Genomic DNA, 12,716 nt, shown 5'->3' with positions numbered 1-12,716 from the left:
TTGGTGTCAGCTAGCAGGAGGGTAAGTTCCTCTTGCTTGTTTCCCATACTATGAGCATTTGTGTAGAGGTATTTGAGGCCTCCTGAGGATGTGTGCACTGCCTCCCTAATCTCAGCATTGCCCTGGTCCCTGTTGCTTACTTGTGTATATGTTCCGCTTGTCAGTCTAGGCTGGGTTGTATTTGTGGGTGTTGCTTGGTTTGGCAGTCCAAGGCTTCCTCTGCCCTTGTCTTCCCCTTCCCCCAACGAGCCTATTTTAAAGTCTGCCAGAGGAGATCTGCCAACCTGGAAGAAAATACACGCTTACCTTTAGGGGAAAGGTGGAGCCCATCCCATCTGAGCATGTCTCTTGTTATGATGTGCTGGTCGTTGTTGAGGAAGCCAAAGCCCACCTCGAGACACCATTCCCGAAGCCGCCAGTTGGTCTCTGCGATGCACATTGAATGCCGTCTCCCATGTCCGCTCACTGGTAGGACAGAAGAGAAAACCACCTGTGAGCCTCTCCTTCAGCACACCACACAGAGTGTGGTAGTCCACCATCAGGTGATCAGGGCATCTCCTTGCCGCATCATTAGTATCCACATGGATTAGGACCATGGGGTAGTAATTGGTGGGCTGGATCACGGCCTGGATCATCCCCTTCATGTCCTGAATGTTTGCTCTGGGTACACAGTAGACCTCGTGTGTCGAGGGATCCTGGCGACAGATGGGGCCCTTTGTGTCTGTCAGGATAGAGTCGCCTATGACAATCACTCGACGCTTTTTCCTCTAGGACTGCTTGGCTCCTTCGGCCTGCTTGGATCGTGGAGAGTGTGGAGTTGCCTCCTCTCCTCCCTTCTCTTTCAGAGTTGCCAGGGCCTCGTACCTGTTCTCCAGATGGACTGGAAGAACTAGTACTGCTGTGTTACGAGTAGCCCTGGTTCTGGAGGTGACCATCTGCCACTCTGCAGTTAAGGGCACTTCCCGAGGTGCTTCATCCTTGGGTGTGCTAAGATCTGAATATCTGTCAGTGGTCTCAGATGTATACTTACTGCCCAGACTGCTGAACCTAGTTTAAAACTGTCTTGGGTTTATGTATACATGCTGTGATCACAGCCTCACAGTATAGACACACTTTTAGACCCTTGGTAGATGTTGCATTTTAGACACGATTAACCAGTTAATCATGTCTTCAGTAGTAACCTGGCCACAAGTTCATGCAATTAACAGTGCAATAAAACAGGGGATAAGCTACAAGGTTGTTACACCCAATGTGCCCTCGAGGCCGAGAGTACCAATCATCTGACTATTGCTCCCAGCCTTGGGGTGTATCAGAGCCCAGCTCCCAGCCTCATTGGAGCCCTTGACTGATATATGCTCAAGGCTGGGACCCATGATCATCTGACTGTTCTGTATAGTGATTTAAGCCATACCTAGATAATAGGATACTAGGGAATCCTGGGCTCCCCTGCCCCCACCCGCACCAGTAAAGTGGTGCTGTTTAGATCTGATCCATGATTTCACGGTCACTCCTCCTGCCATGCACATATAACATGGCAGGAGGTATGATTTTTGGGATTGTGGATCAGCTTCCATTGTTCCTTCAATTGAATGCCTGCCAGGGACTTTACACACCCATGTCTCTCCTCATGGTTGACGAATAGCAAGCCTGCCTGGGCACCTAGCTTTTCACCTATGCTGATTATATAATATGGTAAAAGCACCTTGAAATTAGACATTGCAATATTGAGTGCTGTGAAGCCTTGGGCAGATTTAGCTCATCAGTAGTATTAGATTCTGCCAGTCATGTCCATGTAAAATGGGAGTATTTATGTCATAAGATATTATGTGAAGATGGTAAATTGGATACCAAGGATGCAATTCACTGCTGGTGCAGAAGCTGGGTAGAAGATTGCACAGTAGTTCTACTTCAGACTTATTTGGTGACAAGTAATTAAATAGATTTTCATATTGGCCTCCTGCTTAGGGGAGAATTGCATGCTCAGTGAGCTGTTTTGTGATGGTGGGAAAGGAGGAGATATAAGATCTTCATATGACAAAAGTGCTTTGGGGAATGGAACTCATCTCATTTTTTTTCCACCAGGTATAGACCTAGTATTTTTCTAACTTTGCAATGGAAAAGTTTGCAAAAGTAGTATGTTTTTTGCTTACTGAAAAAACTGGAACTTTAGCATAGTTCTAACACCTTCCTTTGTATACGTATTTATGAATACTAAGTTGATTTTAAATGAATTTAAGCCCTCACACCTAATTCACTACAATATGCCTTTTTATAGTAAGACATCTTCAAATAGGATTAAAGCCTTCCAGCTTATAAGAGGAAATCACAAAAATGTTTTAACAGTCTGAGGTTTTATTTCTACTTGCTTGAAACACAGATTGCAGGAGCTGAAGTTTGCTGATGGCCTGCAGGGTCCTTAAACATATTATTTAAAACTGTTAAGTTTAAACATGGTTTTCATTGATTTGTGCCACTTTATTTAATATCTTCTGTTGTACTGAGAGCCCTTCCTTTTAGATAATATTTTAAATTAGATTTAACCAGTGTTGTAGATATTTAAAACTGTCAGAAATTATTTTTTCTGCAGTTTGTTGTTAAAATATTTTTCTTTTAAATGGCATAGATGTGCAAGATGCTTCTCCAATTGCTCTGTCAGGAGGAGCCTTGCAAAGAATAATTATTTCATGACATCAGCTTTAATGGTCCCCTTAGTAAGAGATTCAAGACATTTATAAATCATTATAATCCAAAGATATTAAAGAAAGTACATGGGGAATATAAAAATAGAAAACAAAACCTCAGTACTGATGAAGATTGTTTCATCTCTATCAATTAAATGTTTGGCCTCTTTATTAACACTGACAGAAAGGCTGCCAATTAAAATGAATATGTACTTAGTGACATAATTGTGAGATTGACCTGCATTAGATTTTATGTAGTGACCTCCAAACAGAAAGGGTCTTATCTCATTACCAACTCTCTCCACTATAAGTGATTGATATTAGACCTAACTCTATACCCAGCGAGGTAAATGGCATAACTCAACATTTCTCGTAGTAGTTACAAGATCAGGCCTCCTTTAAAGCCTTCTTCAACAAAAGAGAGGTATCTGATTCAAGAGCCTTGATATCAAGACACATTGAAATTAAATATTAAAGGTAAAGAAACCAACATAAAGAGCATCAAGAAAACTGATGTACTAAATCCCATAATCCATCCATTTACATGAGGTGCATCATCTCTGTCCCACAGAGAATTTAACACATGAATTAAAATAATATCTATGTCTATTCCAATAGAAACACTTAAAAGACACATAATAATTATTTATCACAGGATAATTCTCATTCAAAGGTTTACATTATTTTTCCAAGGCTGAATCACTTATATTCTTGATTGGTTATTTTCCTGATCTGCTTTTCATTTACCTTTCACTGAAAGCCATTCTCAGAAGGAAGAGTGGGGATGGTCACATAACAAACATCTGGTGTTATCTCATGCTGAAAAGAGAGCCGCCGCCCCCCTTTTATCTGGAATCAGCAAATAAATTAGACGAACCTCTCCACTGAGATTTGCTCCAGTAGTGCTCTTACATTTGGGGGCTTCATTTTTTCTGAAACACCAGCCTGCTAAAATGCATCATATACTCTGGGGTATGGGAGACTGCTATCTGAATTAGTGGTGGAGAGCAATAAATCTCCAAGAAAAAGGGAGTGGGGTTCTGTTCAAGATGGTTGATGTTATTGATATGGAGGATGAGAACATTGGAGTATCTCAAGATTGATGACTAACAGGTTTAGAAGGTTCCAACACTAGCAAATTTCTGAGGCTCACCTGAAGCAAATCTTAAGGAGTGATGAGAACCTTATCATTTATTTGTACTTTAACATGAAGTGACTAGCTGCTTCATCCTCTCCCCAGTACTCATGATATGACAGAGGAATCCAGATAAACAAAACAATACAATATTAGTAACTGTTATGGAATTAGTTCTATCCTGCCTCAAAATTTATTAATATTACTAGTTTGTTATACATTTTCTCTTTTGTCAGTTAAATTAATCTTTCCATGCAGGCAATACACATATAGTCTCTATTTTCCTGATGACTTTGCTTACTTCTTATCCCTTTTCAGCACATAATGTACTGTGGCTCTAAGAAAATTAATGTTTCCAAGTGTAGATGTTTTATATGAGTCAGCAAAGCTAGCACAGAGTTGATGACACCTTGTATGCCCAAGGGAGCTGACATTCACAGCTTAATAATTTTTTTTCTGATCTTGTGGCAGATTATAGTGCTATAGATAAATGGGCCAATGAGTCTATTTGAAAACATTATCTTGTGCTTGCATAGCAATTTATGTAACTCACATTGCAAGAAAGAGCAAACATGAACATAACCCATTAAAGGCACAAGTCAAGAATAACCCAAATAAATTCAGAATGCTGCTGTTTCAGCTGGTATTAGCTGAATCTTTTTAACCTTTTGCCAGCTCTTTTAAGCAGCAAATTTCTTCATGCTGAACTGGGTCTCCATTTGACTGAAATGGAGATTGGAATTTCCACGGTGAATACATAAAGGAACTCTTTGTCTCAGTCATTTTATTCTGCATTTTAAAAGTTCCTATTATATAGCTAGCTCAGTGGGCAACCTAGAAAAGTGTTGAGATATTTTGCTTCACTCAGAGTGTGTCTACACATGCCATTAGTCATGACTAAATTTATTGTGCATTAGCTTAATGCACAGTAAGCAATTTTTGGCAGGTGTCTACATGTGCAAGGATCTGTCACTAAATTTAGTGCCAGGTCACTCCAGTCCCACAATACCCCTCTGTGGCCACCGGGGGAGGGGGAGGGAGTGCCAACCTGTGGCCTCAGCTGCCACCACTTGGCAGCCATGTTTGTAGCCAGACCTAGCTGCCAGCACTTGGCAGCCATCTTTAAGTCCCCCCCCCCACACACACACACACACTGTTATTGGGCAGCCACTTTCAGCACTGAGAGAAGCAGCCTGGTACAGACACAAGCAGCATGTAGCAGCTCTACTTCTGTCTCGTCTGCAGGCCTCAGATATGGCTGCCCCAGCCCCTGGCCCTGGCACCCAGGAACAGGGTCCCCAGATCCTGCTGGCCACCTTGGTCATCTTGCTGGACCTGAATGGAGCAAGATAGCTCTCACCCTGTTCTCATGAAGAAACTGGGGGACTGTGGTGTCAACAGCTACACAGTCAAATGGGTCGCCAACTGGCTGGAGGGCTGCACCCAGAGAGTGGTGGTGAATGGGTCATTTTTGTCCTGGAGGGATGTGGGCAGTGGGGTTCAACAGGGCGCGGTCCTTGGGCCCGCACTGTTCAACATCTTCATCAGTGACTTGGACGAAGGGGTAAAAAGCACCCTGTTCAAATTTGCTGATGACACTAAGATGTGGGGGGATGTGGGCACACTAGAAGGTAGCATCAGGTTTCAATCAGACCTAGACAGGTTACAGGGATGGGCAGATGAAAATAAGATGGGATTTAACACCAACAAGTGTAAGGTGATGCACCGAGGGAGGAAGAACGAGCACCATACCTACAGGCTGGGGAACTCCCTTCTCGTCAGTACAGAGCCAGAAAAGGATCTTGGAGTCATCATTGATGCCAAGATGAACATGGGCCGGCAGTGTGGGGATGCAGTCAGGAAGGCCAACTGTACCTTGTCATGCATCCACAGATGCATTTCAAGCAGGTCCAAGGAGGTGATACTCCCCCTCTATGCAGCACTGGTCAGGCCGCAGCTGGAGTACTGCATCCAGTTCTGAGCACCACACTTCAGGAGGGATGTGGACAGCATGGAGAGGGTCCAGAGGAGGCCACTCACATGATCAGGGGACACCAGGGCAGGGCCTATGAGGAGAGGCTACGGGACCTGAACCTGTTCAGCCTCCACAAGAGAAGGCTGAGGGGTGCTGTAGTGGCCTGTTACAAACTAGTCAAGCGGGGACCAGCAGGCATTGGGGGCATCCCTGTTCCCCTGAGCACTACCAGGAGTGACTAGGAATAATGGTCACAAGCTGGCAGAGGGTAGATTTAGGCTATATATCAGGAGGTGCTACTTCACGGTCAGGGCTGCTAGGATCTGGAACCAATTTCCAAGGGAAGTGGTGCTGGCTCCTACCCTGGGGGTCTTTAAGAGGAGGCTAAATGAACACCTTGCTGGGGTCGTTTGACCTCAGTACGCTTTCCTGCCATGGCAGGGGGTCAGACTCAATGTTCTGCTCTGGCCCCTTCTGACCCTTACAAACTATGAAACTATGAAACCATGGCACCATGGAGATACTGCTAGACTGGTTATGTCTATTCAAATTGCAGTCACACTTGTGGATACCATGTTCACAAGGATTCACTAGGATTCACAAAAGCCCCTGTGTACAAAGCAGCCAAACTAACTGTTCTGATGAAAAAGGTGTGGCTTAGGCTTCAATTGTCAAAGACAGCTAAGTCCCTAATTCTGGGCTGTGAATCCTGGAGTTTCCAGGACTCATATTTACTTCCCCCTTTACCAAAAGCCTAGGAGTGAAAGGGCTTGCCTGGGATGTGGGAGATACAGGTTCAAGTCTTTGATTCAGAGGGGCTCTGAACTCACATCTTCTACTCCCCAGAAGTGTATCAAGACAACGACATTTCTTCTGCAAGTCTCCCTCAATCTTCTTGTGAAAGCCATTCCACTTTGCATGGAATAATTAAGTATCGAATGGACCAGAGCAAAAGGAAGAAAAAGAATGAACCTATTGCTCAGTGGTTCATGAACTTACATGGAAGAGCAGAGATTTTGGATTCAGTCCATGATTCAGTAAATATATAATTACTGGTATTTCTGCAAAGTGGAATGGTGTCAGTGGAAAAGACTGAAATAATCCCAGTTCTCCAGAATTCACTATAGTTTGGTAGTTTAAGCATTCTTTGGAGTGGAAGAAGATATAAATTCAGATTCCCTAAGGAAAAAAAGGATTTAAACTCAGTCTCTCACATCCCACGTGATAGCTTTAAAAAGTTACGCCATTCAGTAAAAGGAAAAAGGCATCACTTCTTCCTCCAGTATTTGGTACAAAACCTGAATGGTTAAATTCCTCTAAGAAAACCAAGTGGATCAGGCCCCATTGGCTAAAATGATAAAAGTATGGCTTATTTGTCAATCCTGATGTCATTTAGGCATACACTTGATGCTGAGCTGCATACCACCACTGCAAACTTAATGCAGCTCTTTCTTTTTTCAACAGCAGAAGCACAGAGGTCTTTAGAGACAGAAATTTAGGAATCTATTAAAGTTAGTCAGCAACTTCACGGGAGTTTGGAACATCTAAGCATGGGTTTAAAAAATTTAACCTTTGGAGTAGCTTTTGTCTTTTTATCAACCTAATTCGGGGTGCCCCACTAGTATGATGACTCATTGTTGGCATGCCAAGCAGAAAGTTATGGTGCAGGGCACTGCAAAGCTTAACAGACAGTGATAATGGCCATGGTGATGAACATACTTTAAAAAGAGATTTGACATGATTCAGTGGACAGAGCAACTTTCACAAATTCATTTGTCCTCATTTTTCCTGCAAATCCTTTCATCAAGGATAATTATCCAATTTACAACCAATTCTCCAATCAAATTAAGCTCAGTTATTCTGTATAAATTTAGAGTAATGTCAGATTTATACAGTTGAGTTGAAAGTAGATTTTGATCCACAGAACCTCCATTCTAATCCCAAATGTGAGTTAGCTGAGCTATTATAGTAAAAAGAACACTATAATAGCTGATCTCAAAGAAAAAGATAAAATTTTCTTGGGGCAATTTGTTGCTAGCTGGTGAAATGTGCTGCTTCAAGAAATTATAGGGCCATATACTGGACTTTGAAAGGTAGCAGATAATTTTCCCACCAAAAATAAAATTTTATTTCTCCCTGCTAAAATGTAATAATTTAATTTCATGCTTTTGGGCATCAGCTGAACCTATAGGAGGAAGAAAGGAATTTTCCCCATATGAAAACTTCTGCACAGTTGACAAGCTACATTATGGAATTTTTTTTTTTTTAATTTCACAGAAGAATCAAGCAAAAGCAACTGCTGGAGGCAGGATAATGGACCTGAAAGACCACTAATGTAGCTAATTCAGTTCTGCTTAACAAATCAAAGCGTGCATTCATAATCAAGGAGATCAGTTTCCAAACATCATCAACAACGTCTACCTAGGAATGTCAATCAACGGATTAGGGACCCATTCTACTGGACATTATACCCATATGCATAGAAACTCTCCATCCTTAAGACAACCATTCCTAATAATAGGGGAAGGGGGAGGGAGGGGAGAGGTGGGAAGAAACACTGAGGCACAGAGATGGAGGGATTTACTCCCCAGTTGATCATGCAGCAGGTGGCAGAGCTGGGAATAAAACCTAGTTCTCCTGACTTCCAGTCCCCAGTCCTATCCGCTGGAGTACAAGGGTAAAAATAATTTATCTTCAACCCACAGAAGTGAATAAAATAAAATGTGTCAAGCAATCCAAGATACCAAAGGATTACAAAAGCACAGGAGCATGCATAGATCCTCATCATCTGGAAGAAACCAGTTCTATTATTGTTTTCATTTCCATTGTTATTCCTTCCCATCCCTTACTCCCTTTTTTCATCAGCATCTGGCAACTCTCTTCCAAGGCCATTCCTAGATTCTGTTCATGGAGCAATCATCCAGGTGTGCTGTATGTAAATTCTGACCAACTTTTTTTTCCATTCCTCTTCCCATCTCTTTACAATTCATTTGATCTCCTATTTTATTCTTCTGTAGGAGCCTGCTGCAAAAGCCAAGAAGTTTTGATAAGAGATATGATATTAGAAAGATTTGCCAGTGCAGCCATAAAAAATAGGTAATCATAAAAATATGAATAGGTTTCAGACTGGAATCATAGAAAGAAACTTCAGCAATAAAAATTAACAGTGTATCAGTTTACTGCCTTATGGTCCATTGCTTATTGAATTAGGCCAGTTGTCTCCTGGGATGGGATCATAAAGGCTTGCAGTAGAAAAATAATTTGAAAGACATATTTGTTTATGATCTTTCACCACCAAGAGAGAGATCAAATTCAACAGTTTTAAAACCAGCCTTCAGAAAAAAGTACTGAACAGAAACAACCTGCTTTCTTGGACAGTATGTGTCAAGTGCATAGGACTACAGCAAAGGAACCCTTCACTGTGAGCAGTTTTTCAAGGTGAAAGAAAATCTTTGTCAAATCCCAGCAGTGAAAGAGAATGAGAAAGCATGATTAATAGTACTGCTGAAAGCAACAAAATAAACTATGAAAGCTAAACAATCTACCGTACAATGTACAGATAGCAAATGAAAAAGAAGAATCTATTTGATTTCTGTGTGTGGTAGCAGGTGGCTATTTTTTCTTAACTGAAATTGTGCATAGAACATATGCAGATGAACTTCAATACTGACTAAGACGACAGCATTATAACAGACTACACAAATATCCACTACCTCCCTTTGCATTTACAGATACAAGTAAATCCCCTTGCTTTATTGCAGGGCTATTTGGGAATTGTTAATCCACATGGCTCAGAGATTTTATTTGGCTCCCATTTATGAAAGTGAGCAATGATGATTTTAGGTTCTTGAAGAAAACAGTATTCAATTTAAAATATGCATTTTCATTGCTTCAGTTAATCCCACTAGCTGTTTTTTACAAAGGATACAACTTTCTATGTTATAAAACAGAAAAAAAAAAAAAATCACTGGTTTACCAGAAAAAAAATTACCTCCTAAAACAACAGTTTTCCCACTTGGGTATCTTCCAGATTATTGATAATGCCAAAGCATCTATTCATTTTCTTTACCTTCTTTAACTTGAGGCTAAGCAATTAGCTGCCATCTTTGCACTTGAAGAGGACTGCCTGAGAGTCTCTCCTGAACACATTTAATGCTATTGCTTATTGCAGTAGTGTTCAGAGCAAGTTAGCTGAAGTTTTTTATCATATATGACCTGTAAATCAGCAGAGAGGGCCACGTTTTTGCCTGGTGTCCCATAAAGTAAGCCCCGGCTCTTCTCTAAGTGCCATTCCAGTCCCCTTCCCCTGCTTGTTCTTCTCTCTCCACCCTGCGTTATCTGCACTCTTTTCCCTATTCTCTGCCAGATCTTCCATGTGCCATACAAAGCAGCTGTGTGCCCCATTTATGGCATACATGCCATGGATTGGCCACCCTTACCTTAAATGACCTCATCTGGTAACACTTTAAATGAAAAGTAAGTAGGTGTGTCATATTAAATAAATGATTCCATCTTCAATCAGTTAAAACCCCATGTCATGACATGAGACTGTCAGGATTTCACCAGGATACTGACATCAAATTCTGTTATTATTCTGAATAAATACCACTTGGAGAATACTTAGGGATTCTTATGAGGAAAAGTATTCCAAAGATACCCATACAGTAATTGCTAGATTGTTGCTCTATCCTCCTGGAACTGCCACCAATATTTCTAGCAATGGGGGCAAGGGAAAGAAGGATACAGATAAGAAATTGCACTTCTACAAGAGATACTCTGAAGTTGATATTCCTCTCTCTCTGTGGAACTGTGCGACTCAAACCAATTTTCATAGATAAATTCTTGCTTGAAATTTACTTTAACTCACTGAGATAAACAGGGGCTTGAAAGAAGAGAAAGCTTATTCCTCGCAGTGATCTCTACCCAGGAGCAAGATTTCCTCTATTTTGAGGAAATAGATGAAGCAGATAGCACCAGTATTAGTCAGCATTCCTCCAGGGCAGAGACTGAATTTACAAATTAACACATGAGATCTGTATAAATGTGTACTGATTAAACAATACCATGTGTTCAGTTATTATCTCACAAGAGGGAGATATGAAAGATCCTTGAGGGAAGTCACATAGCAAATTCTATTACACAGTTGTCTAACACCACCAGTTGACTCCTATTATCTAGGTGTGACTTCAATCAATGTACAGAAGAGCAGTTCCAGACACATCAGAATGTCTCCAAATAATATAATTAGTAATTCATGGCCAGTCTGTGGTTTTCCAGGAAATCCACAACCTGCAATTCTGACCCCTTAGATGCTTAAAACAAATTCTATAGCTGCAGTGCTTTTGGATGTCGTTGGAGAGAGACAGATTACATGGAAGTAACCACTTCTTGACATTGGAATTCTTGCCAGTTACCACTACTGACTTGTACTGGATAAAAGTATTGGAGAACATTAGCATTACCTGTTAATAGTTCTTCAGTTCAAACAGGAGCCAGACATTCCTAGCACAATTTTACATTGTAACTTTATGCTTCTAATTTCCTGATTCCACTAACATTAGGTTGAAGTTGCAGTAAAGTAGGTTTAGACTAGATATCAGGAAAAACTTCTTCACTGTTAGAGAAGTGAGGCAATGGAATAGGCTGCCTAAGGAAGCTGTGGACTTTCCATTCCTGGAAGTGTTCAAGAAGAGGTTAGACAGCCATTGGTCAAGGATGATCTAGGTACAGTTATGCCTATGTTCTATTATGCATATTTCCTATGCTTCTGGGCTTTGCTGGTTACTGCATGAGGCCAGGAGGGAATTTCTACTATGTATGTCAGGGTTTTAAACCTTTCTCATAGGCACTGGGCACTGGCTGCAGCTGAGGCTGGGTGTGCTAGAGCTCCTGCTGGGACTAAAACCCAGAGGTTTCTGACTGGATGGCATTTCCCCTCCACTCAGGATCAGACTGATTGATCTATTTGGGGTCAGGAGGGAATTTTACCCCATGGTCAGATTAGTATGGACTGGGGGTGGAGGAGTAGGGATTGGCCTTCCTCTGTAGCAGGGGGCATAGCCCTCTTCATAGCATCTCTCAGGCATATTTTAACAACTTTTGCAGCAGCAGAACATTGGCCTCTGTGGTCCCCCTGCAGGTTAGGATTTTGTCTTGTGTTGTGTCAGGGTTGATGTTAGGCCTCTGCACTGTAGCTGAGCAGCATTCAACCCCCGAAGCAGGGCCAGCTGAGCCTCAGCCTGATGACTGCTTCTAAGCCTGCTTGTAAGGAGCTCTTGCAGCACCTGGCTTCTGCTGCATAACAGACTGGCTTCAATCTGTGAGTAGCTCTTGCCCATATGACTTCCCTGCTGCTTGTTCTTGCTTTCTTGCCCATGTACCCAGCCCCTGACCTTCAGAACCGCAGTTTGAGTTTGGCTCACTTCCTGACATCCACTTCTGGTAACCCCTTGGGCTTGGGGCATGAACCCCAGTTTGACTTCAGCTTGCACCCTGACTACAGATGCTGGTAACACTGCTGGCTCTAACCACTAAGCTGTATGCCTCTGTGTCCTGAGAGTTGACTGTGTAGCTTTGCTAAGAGGTTAGACAATGGATTTGTTTAGGACGCTTTAGATAAGGTTGATCCTGCCTCAGGCAGGGGGTTAGACTAGATGACCTCTTGAGATCCCTTCCACCCTCGCTTCTCTATGATTGTTGAATTTTGTCACTATTGACTCCAGCTATTAGTTCTGTCATTCTGTTTTCCCTCCCTCACCAAAACAGCCTCATTTTCCCCATCTCCAATAACCATCATACCTGTTGTTTTTCATAGATTTCATAGACATTAGGGCTGGAAGGGACCTCAGAAGATCATCGAGTCCAGCCCCCCACCCAAAGGGCAGGAAGTCAGCTGGGGTCATAGGATCCCAGCAAGATAAGCATC

General features: G+C 42.0%; 1 long non-coding RNA gene across 1 annotated transcript in view; it reads right to left on the bottom strand.

The window, feature by feature from the left end:
* LOC109319936 overlaps positions 1-6,965 on the bottom strand; it is a 14,489-nt gene extending 7,524 nt beyond the window's left edge. Inside the window, exon 1 of the long non-coding RNA XR_002103676.1 lies at positions 6,791-6,965. This is a non-coding gene — a long non-coding RNA (uncharacterized LOC109319936). The remainder of the gene's footprint in view (positions 1-6,790) is intronic.
* Positions 6,966-12,716: the final 5,751 nt, after the last annotated feature.

Source organism: Crocodylus porosus, unplaced genomic scaffold, assembly GCF_001723895.1.
Source record: "Crocodylus porosus isolate Cpor-Errol unplaced genomic scaffold, CroPor_comp1, whole genome shotgun sequence".
NCBI lineage: Eukaryota > Metazoa > Chordata > Crocodylia > Crocodylidae > Crocodylus > Crocodylus porosus.
The sequence above is the reverse complement of the archived record's forward strand: the minus strand, read 5'-3'. Positions and strand labels throughout refer to the sequence as shown.